General features: G+C 42.6%; 6 non-coding genes and 1 pseudogene across 6 annotated transcripts; all 7 read right to left on the bottom strand.

Moving 5' to 3' along the window:
• Positions 1–5,690: 5,690 nt before the first annotated feature.
• Positions 5,691–5,809, bottom strand: LOC133429923 (5S ribosomal RNA). The gene has a single exon (XR_009774739.1). It is a non-coding gene; the product is annotated as a 5S ribosomal RNA (ribosomal RNA).
• A 216-nt stretch (positions 5,810–6,025) lies between these two features.
• LOC133429914 (5S ribosomal RNA) lies at positions 6,026–6,144 on the bottom strand. Its single transcript, XR_009774730.1, has one exon. It is a non-coding gene; the product is annotated as a 5S ribosomal RNA (ribosomal RNA).
• Positions 6,145–6,343: 199 nt separating this feature from the next.
• Positions 6,344–6,462, bottom strand: LOC133429922 (5S ribosomal RNA). Its single transcript, XR_009774738.1, has one exon. It is a non-coding gene; the product is annotated as a 5S ribosomal RNA (ribosomal RNA).
• A 217-nt stretch (positions 6,463–6,679) lies between these two features.
• On the bottom strand, positions 6,680–6,798 carry LOC133429921 (5S ribosomal RNA). Its single transcript, XR_009774737.1, has one exon. It is a non-coding gene; the product is annotated as a 5S ribosomal RNA (ribosomal RNA).
• A 198-nt stretch (positions 6,799–6,996) lies between these two features.
• On the bottom strand, positions 6,997–7,115 carry LOC133429866 (5S ribosomal RNA). The gene has a single exon (XR_009774691.1). It is a non-coding gene; the product is annotated as a 5S ribosomal RNA (ribosomal RNA).
• Positions 7,116–7,314: 199 nt separating this feature from the next.
• Positions 7,315–7,433, bottom strand: LOC133429873 (5S ribosomal RNA; annotated as a pseudogene).
• A 217-nt stretch (positions 7,434–7,650) lies between these two features.
• Positions 7,651–7,769, bottom strand: LOC133429892 (5S ribosomal RNA). The gene has a single exon (XR_009774710.1). It is a non-coding gene; the product is annotated as a 5S ribosomal RNA (ribosomal RNA).
• Positions 7,770–12,500: the final 4,731 nt, after the last annotated feature.

Here is a 12,500-nt window from a genome sequence, read left to right as displayed (position 1 = left end):
TATTGCACTTTGTTTGTTTTGAAGAGCTTGCTGCTTTTTTTTTATTTTTCTATAGCAGCTGTCTTAGTTGGGGTGGGTGGGTCGGGGGGATATGTCACTGCCAGAAACTTTGCATTAACTCTTTTCAACTCATTACTTAATGTGGGTCACATTCAACCTCCTTTCCGTTTTCTTTTTTTTTGCCTAGGTCATTGTGCACACCTAATTTTTCTTCTTAGATATTATGAGTAGATACTTGAAGTTGGTGAGCTGGAATGTTAAGGGTCTGAATCACCCTGTTAAGAGGAAAAGGATCTTCTCACATCTAAAACACCTTAAAACAGAAATAGCCTTTCTACAAGAAACTCATATTCGCAGTTCTGATAATAGCCGCCTGTTCCCGAGGTGGTCAGGGCAGAGATTTCACTCCTCCTTTCAAGCTAAGGCCCGAGGAGTTTCAGTTCTGATCAGTCAGGATGTTTCATTTGAGCAGCACAATGTGATTTCTGACAAGTTTGGTCGCTACGTGATCGTTTCTGGGAAATTATTCAATACATTGGTCGTACTTGTGAACGTTTATGCCCCTAATTCAGATGATGCAGTCTTTTTTGAACGACTGTTTTCACTGCTCCCTGACCTTAATACATATTCTCTCATACTGGGTGGTGATTTTAATTGCTGGCTCAACCCAGTCCTAGACCGATCCTCTACCAACCCCGGCACAGCAAGTAAGTCAGCCCGTCTTATTCAGGCGTTCCTTTCTGACTACGGTGTTTGTGATGTGTGGCGTTCTTTACATCCATGTGACAGAGAATACTCCTTTTTCTCACAAGTGCACCACACATACTCGAGGATTGATTATTTTTTTATTGATAATCAACTGATTCCCCTGGTTCATTCCTGTGCTTATCAGAGCATTGTCATTTCCGACCACGCTCCTGTGGTTCTAACCATGTCCCTTCCTGACCTACCTCAGAGAGACAGACAGTGGCGATTCAATTCAACTCTGCTGTCGGACACAAATTTTGTTAAATCAATGGAAACGGAAATAGCCTTTTTCCTATCCACGAATATGACTCCAGGAATGTCTAGTCTAACTGTCTGGGATTCCCTCAAGGCTTATCTCCGGGGACAGATTATATCCTACACTGCTAGGGTGAGGCAAAAATCTTATAGGGAGCGATCAGACCTTGCCCGCCAAATCAAAGAGGTCGATGAAGAATATTCTCGGACTAAATCCCCAGGGGCCTCATCTATAAAGCTTGCTTGCGCAGAAAAAGCGCCTGAAAGTTGCGGAAGCCACCATCTACGCAAATCCTCGGATCTAAAAAGAAAAAACTAACCGAAAAATCTGCTTATCTTTACGGCAACCCTGACCCTCCCGTAAGAATTTACTTAAGACACGGGGAACTGGCGAGGCAGGCTGTGAGGTGGTGAAATGAAGCCAGATTCATGTCATACTCTTAATAATGTCATCACATATCACAACATATGTCAGGCTTAAAATAATAAAATAAAATAATATAGCGCTGATCGTGTCCTCTGTGTGTGAAGCTCAGTCAGTCCGGACTCTGGTGCTGCTGGAGCTGCAGCCGCGGTGAGACGCGGGGAACCTCCTCCACCGCTTAGGACAGAACAAATGAGGGGCTGCGTTTAGGGAGCCCCACGGAGCCCCTCATTTCTTCCCTAAAGGGACACAGATTTTTTTTTCATATATATAAGTTTTACGCGCGCGTGAAACCTTTACGTGCTGCTTGTATATGGTGCCTAAATTAGGGTCCCGCGTTAAAACGACGCAGAGCTACGGCGTAGGGTACGCGGCGACGCGCACCTACGGCGTAGGCTCTGCGTCGGTGACGCAGAACCATAAACCCGCCCTGAGCAGCTCTGAGGGGAGGGGGGAGGAGGGGGAGCGGGGGGTGAAGCGGGGCTGCGGGGCCGTTCTCGTATCGCTTTCATACAGTGTCTTGATAATATGCAATTTAAGGCTGAGCCTACCGTTAGTTTTTAAACTGTAAAAAGTAAGGGGAAAAAAAACATGGTTTTGAAAAGACGGGGGGACGTGTGTCCCCCTGTTGCGCCGGGGAACTCACGGCGTTTAGCGCAGCAACGGCGTGCTGCCACTCACTCGCTTTATTTTATTGTATACTATTTATATACTTATTGTAACTTTTACTTTGACCACCAAATAATGTGGTTTTTCTGTCCTCCACATCATCTACAGCATCTAGGTCTCCGTGAAAGTCAGTGTCACGGTGGCTGCTACTTCTCATTCATTCTGACGCCAAACCATGGATCTGCGCCAAACAGGCTGCAGAAAGCCACTGCGCATGCTCAGCAGGCTCATCCATATGCATTTCCGGGCGTGTAAAGGGGCGGATTCAGCTACGCAACCTTCCAGCTGGACTGCGTGGAAGTCTGCGTGCACATGGTTTTATTGATCCGGATTTTTTTTTGCGCACGGCATTTTCGGCTTTTGAGCGTACGTGCACTTTTAGTATGAATCCTACGCAGTCCATTTTAAATGAGGCCCCAGATCTTTACAAAAAGCGGCTAGAACTTAAAACTAAATTTGACCTGCTTACCACTCACCCAATTGAACAGTCACTTCTGAAAAGTAAAACCAGGTTTTATGTTTATGGAGACAAATCTGACAAATTATTAGCCAACCAACTTAAAGGCTCTAAGGCTAAACAAAATATTTCTAAGATTCGATTACCAAATGGCCATGTAACTACAGACCACTTACTCATAAATGAAGCATTCAGGGACTTTTATACCCAGCTATACACCTCGGAATCTCAGACTGATCGAGATGAGATTGCTGACTTTTTAAATAGTCTTAGTATTCCCAGTCTTTCACCAGATCTAAGGAAGACATTAGAAGAACCGATATCCCTGATGGAAATTACTCGAGCCATTTCTTCACTGCAGTCGGGTAAATGTCCTGGCCCTGATGGCTTCCCGGCGGAATTTCTAAAGAAATTTTCTACTCTGCTTTCCCCATTGCTATCTACAGTTCTTTCAGAATCCTTCAGCCACGGTTCCCTCCCTCCTTCTTTTTCGGAGGCCTGCATCACCCTCATAGCTAAAAAAGGGAAGGATCCTACTGAATGCGCCTCCTACAGGCCCATCTCCCTCTTAAACACAGATGCTAAAATCCTAGCTAAAGTCCTAGCCCATAGGCTGGAGAATGCCCTCCCCACAATTATATCTGAAGACCAAACTGGCTTCAATAAAGGTAGGCAGTCTTACTTCAACACAAGGCGACTGTTCAATATTATCTACTCTGCCTCTGAGGCTATCCCTAAATGCGTTGTCTCTCTGGATGCGGAGAAAGCATTTGATCGCGTCCAATGGGATTATCTCTTTGCTGTGCTGGACAGGTTTGGTTTTGGTCCGAACTTTGCTCTGTGGATTAAGCTTCTCTATTTACACCCAACAGCCTCAATTCGTACTAACTCTCAACGGTCAAAACCATTTAATCTGCATCGTGGAACCCGTCAGGGGTGCCCCCTTAGTCCCATGCTTTTTGACATGGCTATCGAACCGCTTGCCACAGCGCTCCGATCTTGTGAGGATGTGTCCGGTATCTGGAGAGGTGGCAGGGAACATAAGGTCTCGCTTTATGCCGATGACCTCTTGCTTTTCATCTCTCACCCTCTGGCCTCATTACCCCCTGCGCTGTCACTTCTCAGTCAGTTTGGGAAACTCTCAGGCTATAAACTGAATCTCAGCAAAAGTGAGCTTTTCCCTACCAATCTCGAATCGCATGCTTTAGACCTTTCCAATTTTCCCTTTAAAATCGTAAATGACAAATTCTCCTATTTAGGCATATATGTGACAAGGAAACACAAAGACCTGCTCCAAGAGAATCTTATCTCATTGTTAAATGAGACCAAACAAACCCTTACACAATGGTCACCCCTGTCAATGTCTCTTGTGGGTCGCATCAATTCAGTTAAAATGACAATTTTACCTAAATTTTTGTACCTTTTCCAGACCTTGCCACTCTTTATTCCTGGTTCTTTTTTTCAGTCCCTTGACTCAGTTATATCTTCATACCTATGGCGGGGTAAACGGCCACGTTTGAACAAAACTCACCTTCAAAAAATTAAGTCTGCAGGTGGTCTGGCCCTCCCAAACTTTCGTTATTATTATTGGGCTGCTAACCTGCGCTGCCTTGCATTCTGGTCCTTCTACTGCGACGGCGCTGACCGCCCTGACTGGGTGGCGATGGAGTTACATCCAACTGATGACCTGTCAATTCCTGCCCTACTCGGCTCCTCACTTCCACTTCCTTCACTTAAATCAATCAAAAACCCAGTGGTTAAACATTCTCTTAGAATTTGGGCCCAATTTAGGAAGTTTTTTGGTTTTCACAGCTTCTCTCTTCTTAGCCCCATTGCATCAAAACACTCTTTCAAACCATCCCTTGAAGACCCCACCTTCCAGGAATGGCACAGGAGGGGTATGAATCGTTTTAGAGATATGTTCATAGACGGCACCGTGGCATCTTTTGAGCAGTTAAGTAGTAAATTCAGCCTTCCAAAATCACATTTCTTTAGGTATCTTCAGGCTAGACATTTTGTTCTTTCCCAGACACCCAGCCCTGGTGCATCGATAGGCTTGACCACAGTTGACAAGGTTCTTGCCACAGACCCATTCAAAAAGGGGCTCATTTCGTCTTTCTATGGCATGTTGCTGGATCTTAGGAGTGCCCCTACAGATAAACTCAAAGCAGCATGGGAGCAGGACTTAGGGCTTCCCTTATCAGAGGATACCTGGGAGTCCATACTCAAACTGGTTAATACAACCTCCCTGTGCGCACGTCACTGCTTAATTCAGTTTAAAGTGGTACACAGGGCTCATATTTCCAAAGCAAAGTTATCCTCCATGTACCCAGATATTAGTCCATACTGTGTAAGATGTAAGGTAGCAGAAGCCTCTCTCATCCACATGTACTGGTCCTGCCCATGTCTAAACAAGTACTGGATGGAAGTATTTCATACTCTCTCTCTGGTGCTTAAAATCAGATTAGAACCAAACCCACTGACTGCCCTGTTTGGGGTCATGGAGGGAGGAAGGAAGTTAACCACTGCACAGGGGCACACTTTGTCTTTTGCATCCCTTTTGGCTCGTCGGGCAATTCTGTTCAGGTGGAAGGATCCCTTCCCTCCTACTCGTGCACAATGGCTGGAAGACATCATGTCCTGCTTAAAACTGGAGAAAATTAGATACTCGCTTCAGCAATCAAATAAGTTCCAGAAAGTGTGGGGACCTTTTCTAGAAGCATTCCAGACCCTGTGAACTATACTTCATGTTTCTTTTGTATTCCTAGTGCAGGCTTTTGATGTTAGAGTGACCTCATATTGTGATTAGTAATCTAGCAGTGACATGGGAGGGATTAGTTTGGTCTGTAGTTTGTTTTTGTTACTATTTTATATTTTTTCATACTGTTTAATTGTTTTTTATATTTTGTACACTGGTGTATGCTATGATTAACATGCCCATGCCTACTCAAAATATTTGTAATTGACATGCAGCATTTCACCTTTTTTACTTTGTGAAAATTTCAATAAAAAGATCTTGAATTAAAAAAAAAAGTGCCTTAACCATGTGCATAACACTTTAGGACGTGAGCTGTCGCTGTTACCACGTTGAAATGTGTGTGGGTAGATTAAGCCAGAGCGCTCTCTGCTGGTTGAAAAAGCTTACAGCACCTGGTATTCCCAGGCGGTCTCCCATCCAAGTACTAACCAGCCCCGACCCTGCTTAGCTTCCGAGATCAGACGAGTTCGGGCGCATCCAGGCTGATATGGCCGTAAGCAGAAGCTGCAGCTTGAAATACCTCTTATATGGAGTTGAAGATAAGTCATATAATATAAGTCATTGATTTGTTGGTGATAATAATTTAGAAGCACTTATTTGTTGGAGTTAAAGTGCCTTAACCATGTGCAAAACACTTTAGGACGTGAGATGTCGCTGTTACCACGTTGAAATATGTGTGGCTAGATTAAGCGAGAGCGTTCTCTGCTGGTTGAAAAGCTTACAGCACCTGGTATTCCCAGACGGTCTCCCATCCAAGTACTAACCAGGCCCGACCCTGCTTAGCTTCCGAGATCAGACGAGATTGGGCGCATCCAGGCTGGTATGGCCATAAGCAGAAGCTGCAGCTTGAAATACCTCTTATATGGAGTTGAAGAAAAGTCATAGAATATAAGTCATTGATTTGTTGGTTTTATTTGTTGGAGTTAAAGTGCCTTAACCATGTGCAAAACACTTTAGGACGTGAGCTGTCGCTGTTACCACGTTGAAATTTGTGTGGGTAGATTAAGCGAGAGCGCTCTCTGCTGGTTGAAAAAGCTTACAGCTCCTGGTATTCCCAGGCGGTCTCCCATCCAAGTACTAACCAGGCCCGACCCTGCTTAGCTTCTGAGATCAGACAAGATCGGGCGCATCCAGGCTGGTATGGCCGTAAGCAGAAGCGCCAGCTTGAAATACCTCTTATATGGAGTTGAAGATAAGTCATATAATATAAGTCATTGATTTGTTGGTGATAATAATTTAGAAGCGCTTATTTGTTGGAGTTAAAGTGCCTTAACCATGTGAAAAACACTTTTGGACGTGAGCTGTCGCTGTTACCACGTTGAAATATGTGTGGGTAGATTAAGCGAGAGCGCTCTCTGCTGGTTGAAAATGCTTACAGCACCTGGTATTCCCAGGCGGTCTCCCATCCAAGTACTAACCAGGCTTGACCCTGCTTAGCTTCCGAGATCAGACGAGATCGGGCGCATCCAGGCTGGTATGGCCGTAAGCAGAAGCTGCAGCTTGAAATACCTCTTATATGGAGTTGAAGATAAGTCATAGAAAAAAGTCATTGATTTGTTGGTTTTATTTGTTGGAGTTAAAGTGCCTTAACCATGTGCAAAACACTTTAGGACGTGAGCTGTCGCTCTTACCACGTTGAAATATGTGTGGGTGGATTAAGCGAGAGCGCTCTCTGCTGGTTGAAAAAGCTTACAGCACATGGTATTCCCAGGCAGTCTCCCATCCAAGTACTAACCAGGCCCCACCCTGCTTAGCTTCCGAGATCAGACGAGATCGGGCGCATCCAGGCTGGTATGGCCTTAAGCAGAATCTGCTGCTTGAAATACCTCTGATATGGAGTTGAAGATAAGTCATAGAATATAAGTCATTGATTTGTTGGTTTTATTTGTTGGAGTTAAAGTGCCTTAACCATGTGCAAAACACTTTAGGACGTGAGCTGTCGCTGTTACCACGTTGAAATATGTGTGGGTAGATTAAGCGAGAGCGCTCTCTGCTGGTTGAAAAAGCTAACAGCACCTGGTATTCCCAGGCGGTCTCCCACCCAAGTACTAACCAGGCTTGACCCTGCTTAGCTTCCGAGATCAGACGAGATCAGGCGCATCCAGGCTGGTATGGCCGTAAGTAGAAGCTGCAGCTTGAAATACCTCTTATATGGAGTTGAAGATAAGTCATATAATATAAGTCATTGATTTGTTGGTGATAATAATTTAGAAGCACTTATTTGTTGGAGTTAAAGTGCCTTAACCATGTGCAAAACACTTTAGGACGTGAGCTGTCGCTCTTACCACGTTGAAATATGTGTGGGTAGATTAAGCGAGAGCGCTCTCTGCTGGTTGAAAAAGCTTACAGCACCTGGTATTCCCAGGCGGTCTCCCATCCAAGTACTAACCAGGCCCGACCCTGCTTACCTTCCGAGATCAGACGAGATCGGGCGCATCCAGGCTGGTATGGCCGTAAGCTGAAGCTGCAGCTTGAAATACTTCTTATATGGAGTTGAAGATAAGTCATAGAATATAAGTCATTGATTTGTTGGTGATAATAATTTAGAAGCGCTTATTTGTTGGAGTTAAGGTGCCTTAACTATGTGCAAATCACTTTAGGACGTGAGCTGTCGCTGTTACCACGTTGAAATATGTGTGGGTAGATTAAGCGAGAGCGTTCTCTGCTGGTTGAAAAAGCTTACAGCACCTGGTATTCCCAAGCGGTCTCCCATCCAAGTACTAACCAGGCACGACCCTGCTTAGCTTCCGAGATCAGACAAGATCGGGCGCATCTTTTTTTTTTTTTTATCTTTTATTATGAAAAATATACATTACATTAAAAGGAATTGTTTACATTCTGCTCTGCAACCACTTTCAGCTACATTGCAACAGAAACCATCATGTACACACAGTTATACTCAAAATAAAACGTGATTCCAAACCAAAAAAAAAAGGGGGGGGGGGGGGGGGGGGGCACAAATTTTAACACTGTTGAAATAAAAAGAACACAACGAATGAGCAACTCCAATAGTGTAATCTTGAAATAAAGTCAAAAATTAAGTAACACTTTGCCTCCTGTTATTTCAACCAAGTCATTTCCTTCAACAAAAACATCGACAAAGTTATTTCTGTTGTATTTCAAAATCAAATATAGATCTCTTTTTAAGATGGATTTAAAAACTGTCCAAACATCCACCATCTTTCCATCAAAATGTGCATAGTTTCTTCTCAGCCTGACTGCCAATCTGGCATGGCTTAAAACAAAATTAAATAAATTGGTGTTAATTCCCTTATTTCTTTTACTTGTACCGAACAAGAATAGTTGCTCCCAATTAAATTTGCTTATATAGTCACTTCCCCAATGTTTAACCAAAGTGTGTCTCAGCTTTTCAAAGAACTGAATCAAACAAGCACAGTTCAAAAATAAATGAAAAAGATCTTCCTCCCCTGTCTTGCATACATCGCATATTCTGCTTAAACTTTTATTAATTTGATGCAATATTATTTTTGTAAATATTCTATTATGCTTTATCTTGAAATCATTGTCCTCACAGTCTATGCTGTTGTATTTTATCGTACCACACCATATGTCATTGAAGTCCATGCTGGTATATTTCTTCTTCCACATCACGTCAGAGGCTGGTCTCTTCAGGACCTTTTCTATCAATATACCATATGCCATCCTTGTTTTCAGCTTGCCCAGATTAATCCTATAGTTCTCCTTTTCTATATATAATTCTGGCCAACTTCTCTCTGTCCTTTTTACTTCATCGCTATTTATTCTAGTTATCCATTCCGTATTTATGCTACTTTTAATTTTGTTGTATGTGTTAACTATAGTTCCTTTCCTCATATCATAATCCATGTGTCTAATCATATCTATTATTGAGTGTTCGGGCAGAAAACCAGGTATTACCTCAAACATGATATCTTTTATCTGTCTTATTCCTGCCTTAATAAAGATGGCATTGTACAGCGTTTCACTATTATTCAATAATTTAGTATTTAGAAAGATTGGGTTATTCATAATCATGTTTATATCTATACAATCATACCCTATGTATGGTAATAATATAGCCCAGGCGTTCAACACTTCTCTATAAAAGTCAGGGATACCCTCATGCATATGCTTTTTCAAAGCCATCAGCAGACCATAGTCGTCACATTTTCCTGCCCGACCTATATATTCTTTAAAGAAATGTTTCCAACCATGCTCTATTCTATCATGCAAATATTTAATCACCGTTTTTATTCTAATCGCTTTTTTCTTCATTTCTATATTAACTAATTTTAAACCTCCTGCCTTATACCCAGCCATCAAGGTTTGGTGAGAGACTCTCACTCCCTTGCCATTCCACAAAAAGAGACAAATAATGGAATTAAGTTCCTTTAACACCCATTCTGGCATATCTATGGCTGCTATATAGTGGATGAGTCTAGATATTAGCAAAGCATTTATTATGATGACCTTGCCTTTAAGCTTCAGGCTTCTTTGTCTCCAAAAGTTTATTGTCCGCTTTATTTTATTTATGACTCCTGTCCAAGTATAGTCTCTAGCTGCTCTCTCATCTATCCCCAGATATATGCCCAACACTTTGATTTGACTTTCTGCTATTTTAAACTTGAGCTCACACTTTTTATCGATTTTATTTCCTATATACATTATTTCTGATTTTTCTATATTGATCTTTGCCCCAGATGCCCTGCCATAGATCTCAAAGTATTTTGCGACAGTTTGTGTACTTTCCATGTCTTGTACTGTTATTGTAGTGTCATCTGCGTACTGCAGTATGGTGGTCTTGCCTCCCCCCGGTAACTCAATCCCCCTGATATTGTTGTTGCTGTTGATAAATGTCGCCAACGGTTCTACAGACAGGCTGTAAAGGAGCGATGACATAGGACACCCTTGTCTGACTGAGCGCTGCAGTGGAAAGATGTTTGTTAAAAGCCCATTGCACTTGACCTGACTTATCGCATTCTTGTACAACAGTTTGATCCACGTGGTTATTCTATTGCCAAAGCCAAATTTTTCCAAGGCGTTAAAAAGAAAATTATGACTAACTCGGTCAAAAGCTTTATTCAAATCAACCCCCAAAACAATTCCTCCTTTACCATTTGTGTTCATGTGATGGATTAAATCCCTGACCGTCATCAATGTGTCACTGATATCCCTGCCCGGTATTCCATACGCCTGCGTCGGTGCTATGATCGTACCTGCTACACTTTTCATTCTATTGCCTAAAACCTTAGCTAAAATTTTGTAGTCCGTGTTTAATAAACTAATGGGTCTAAAGTTTTCCAGTCTGAGTTTGCTTCCCTTATTTTTGTAAATGATCGTGATAATGCTAAGTGCCATGGAGTGAGGTAATTGTTGTGTCGTTTCAATATGTTGAATAACGGTTTTCATTATGGGTGCTAAAAGGTCGATAAATGTCTTATAGAACTCATAGGTCAGACCATCAGAGCCTGGGCTCTTATTGGCCTTCCCACTCATTATAGCTGCTGTGATTTCCTGCTCCGTTATGTCTCCCTCACAAGCTTCAGCCTGTTCTATGGAGAGTTTTGTAGACACAGTATTCAGCACTTCCTCCATGCACTTTTCATCATTCTTCTCTTTCGAGAATAAGTGCTTATAAAAGTCTTCAACAGCAGCACAAATGCCAGTTAAGTCGTTTATTCGGTTACCATTGTCATCTTCGAGCTCCTCTATATAGCTTTTTCCTTGTCTCTGTTTTTCCATCCTCAAGAAAAAGGCCGTGTTCTTTTCTCCCTCTACCGCATACTTGGCCTTGCTCCTGACGATGGCGCCATTACATTCCTCCATTTCATATTTAGATAGTATATTTTTAAGTTCTAATAATCTGTCTATTTTCCAATTAACATCATCATCCGCCTTCTTTAATTCGCTATCTATTAGTTGTTTTATTTTTCTTTCCTTTCTTTTCTTACGCCCATTTCTGCACTTGGCATATTTAATGCTTATTTGCTTAACTCCTTCTTTCACCTGTTCCCACCATCGGCCTGTATCTGTCAGCATACTTGGATCATCTGTCATGGCTTTTAAATATTCCCTAACTCTATATTCATAATCATCGTCTCTAAGTAAGCTATTATTTAAACACCATATTCCTCCTCCCCTCCCTTTTTCCCCTACCCTTATCGTTCCTGTGAGACTCGCATGATCACTTATACTGTTAAAGTTGTATGATAATTTACCGATATGATCTATTATATCATTTGCCACCAAACACATATCTATCCTGCTTTGTTTGAGTTCTCCCAGTACTACCTGTCGCCGGGAGAACTCCCTTTTATCAGGGTTCTCCCATCTCCATTTATCTATTAAATTATACATTCTATTCATATCTGACAGTTTCTTCCTGGATGTATCCGATCTAAACCTAGTATTCTTGGATGCATCCAGCCTGTCCATCCACACATTCATGTCCCCCAAAAAGATGCAGTTCTTGGAGCAGTGGGGCTTGAGACTATCAAAGAAGAGATTTCTATCTCTTTCAGCATTGGGTGCATAAATGCAGAAAAGCTTAAACAAAACCCTCTGAAAACAAAACTCAATCCCTACCACCCTCCCGTCTTCATCAGTATGACACTGCTTCACCTCTGTAACTGCATGTTTTCTGATTAGTATTGCCACCCCCCTTGCATTCATGGTCCCATTGTTATGAAAAAGAAGCCCTCCCCATAGCTTTTTAACCATTTCTACTGTCTCATCATCCCACCATGTCTCCTGTAGACATATGATGTCTGTATTGCACAGATTAAGTACCCGCTGCATTCTATGTTCAGTTCTCAGCCCGTTTGCATTAAGCGAAGAAAAACTCAAAACCATGATGGAAAAAAAAGAAAAAAAAAGTAAGCTGGACATAATGTATAGCTTCATAATGTCTATTTCTTTGCGCTTAACCCTTTCTTCTCTCTGGCCTTCCTCTTTAATTTATTAATAAACGCATCGCTTAAATCCAAATCTTCCCCTTCCGAAAAGTCCGATGATACCTGCTGCGACTCCTGGGCTGGATCTCTTTCGGCAGCGCGTTCGTCCATCGGAGGTACAGGACCAGAGGAGAAACCCCCTCTGGTTCTGACTCCACCGCCTGCTCTTCCTCCGCTCCGCATCGGGATCCCTTCCCTGCGACCTCTGCTGACTCTGGACCCCGCTGAAGAAGGGAGCTCGTCCATGGGGGAAGTGGC

Source organism: Cololabis saira, unplaced genomic scaffold (genome assembly GCF_033807715.1).
Source record: "Cololabis saira isolate AMF1-May2022 unplaced genomic scaffold, fColSai1.1 scf034, whole genome shotgun sequence".
NCBI lineage: Eukaryota > Metazoa > Chordata > Actinopteri > Beloniformes > Belonidae > Cololabis > Cololabis saira.
This window is presented reverse-complemented; position numbering and strand designations above follow the sequence as displayed.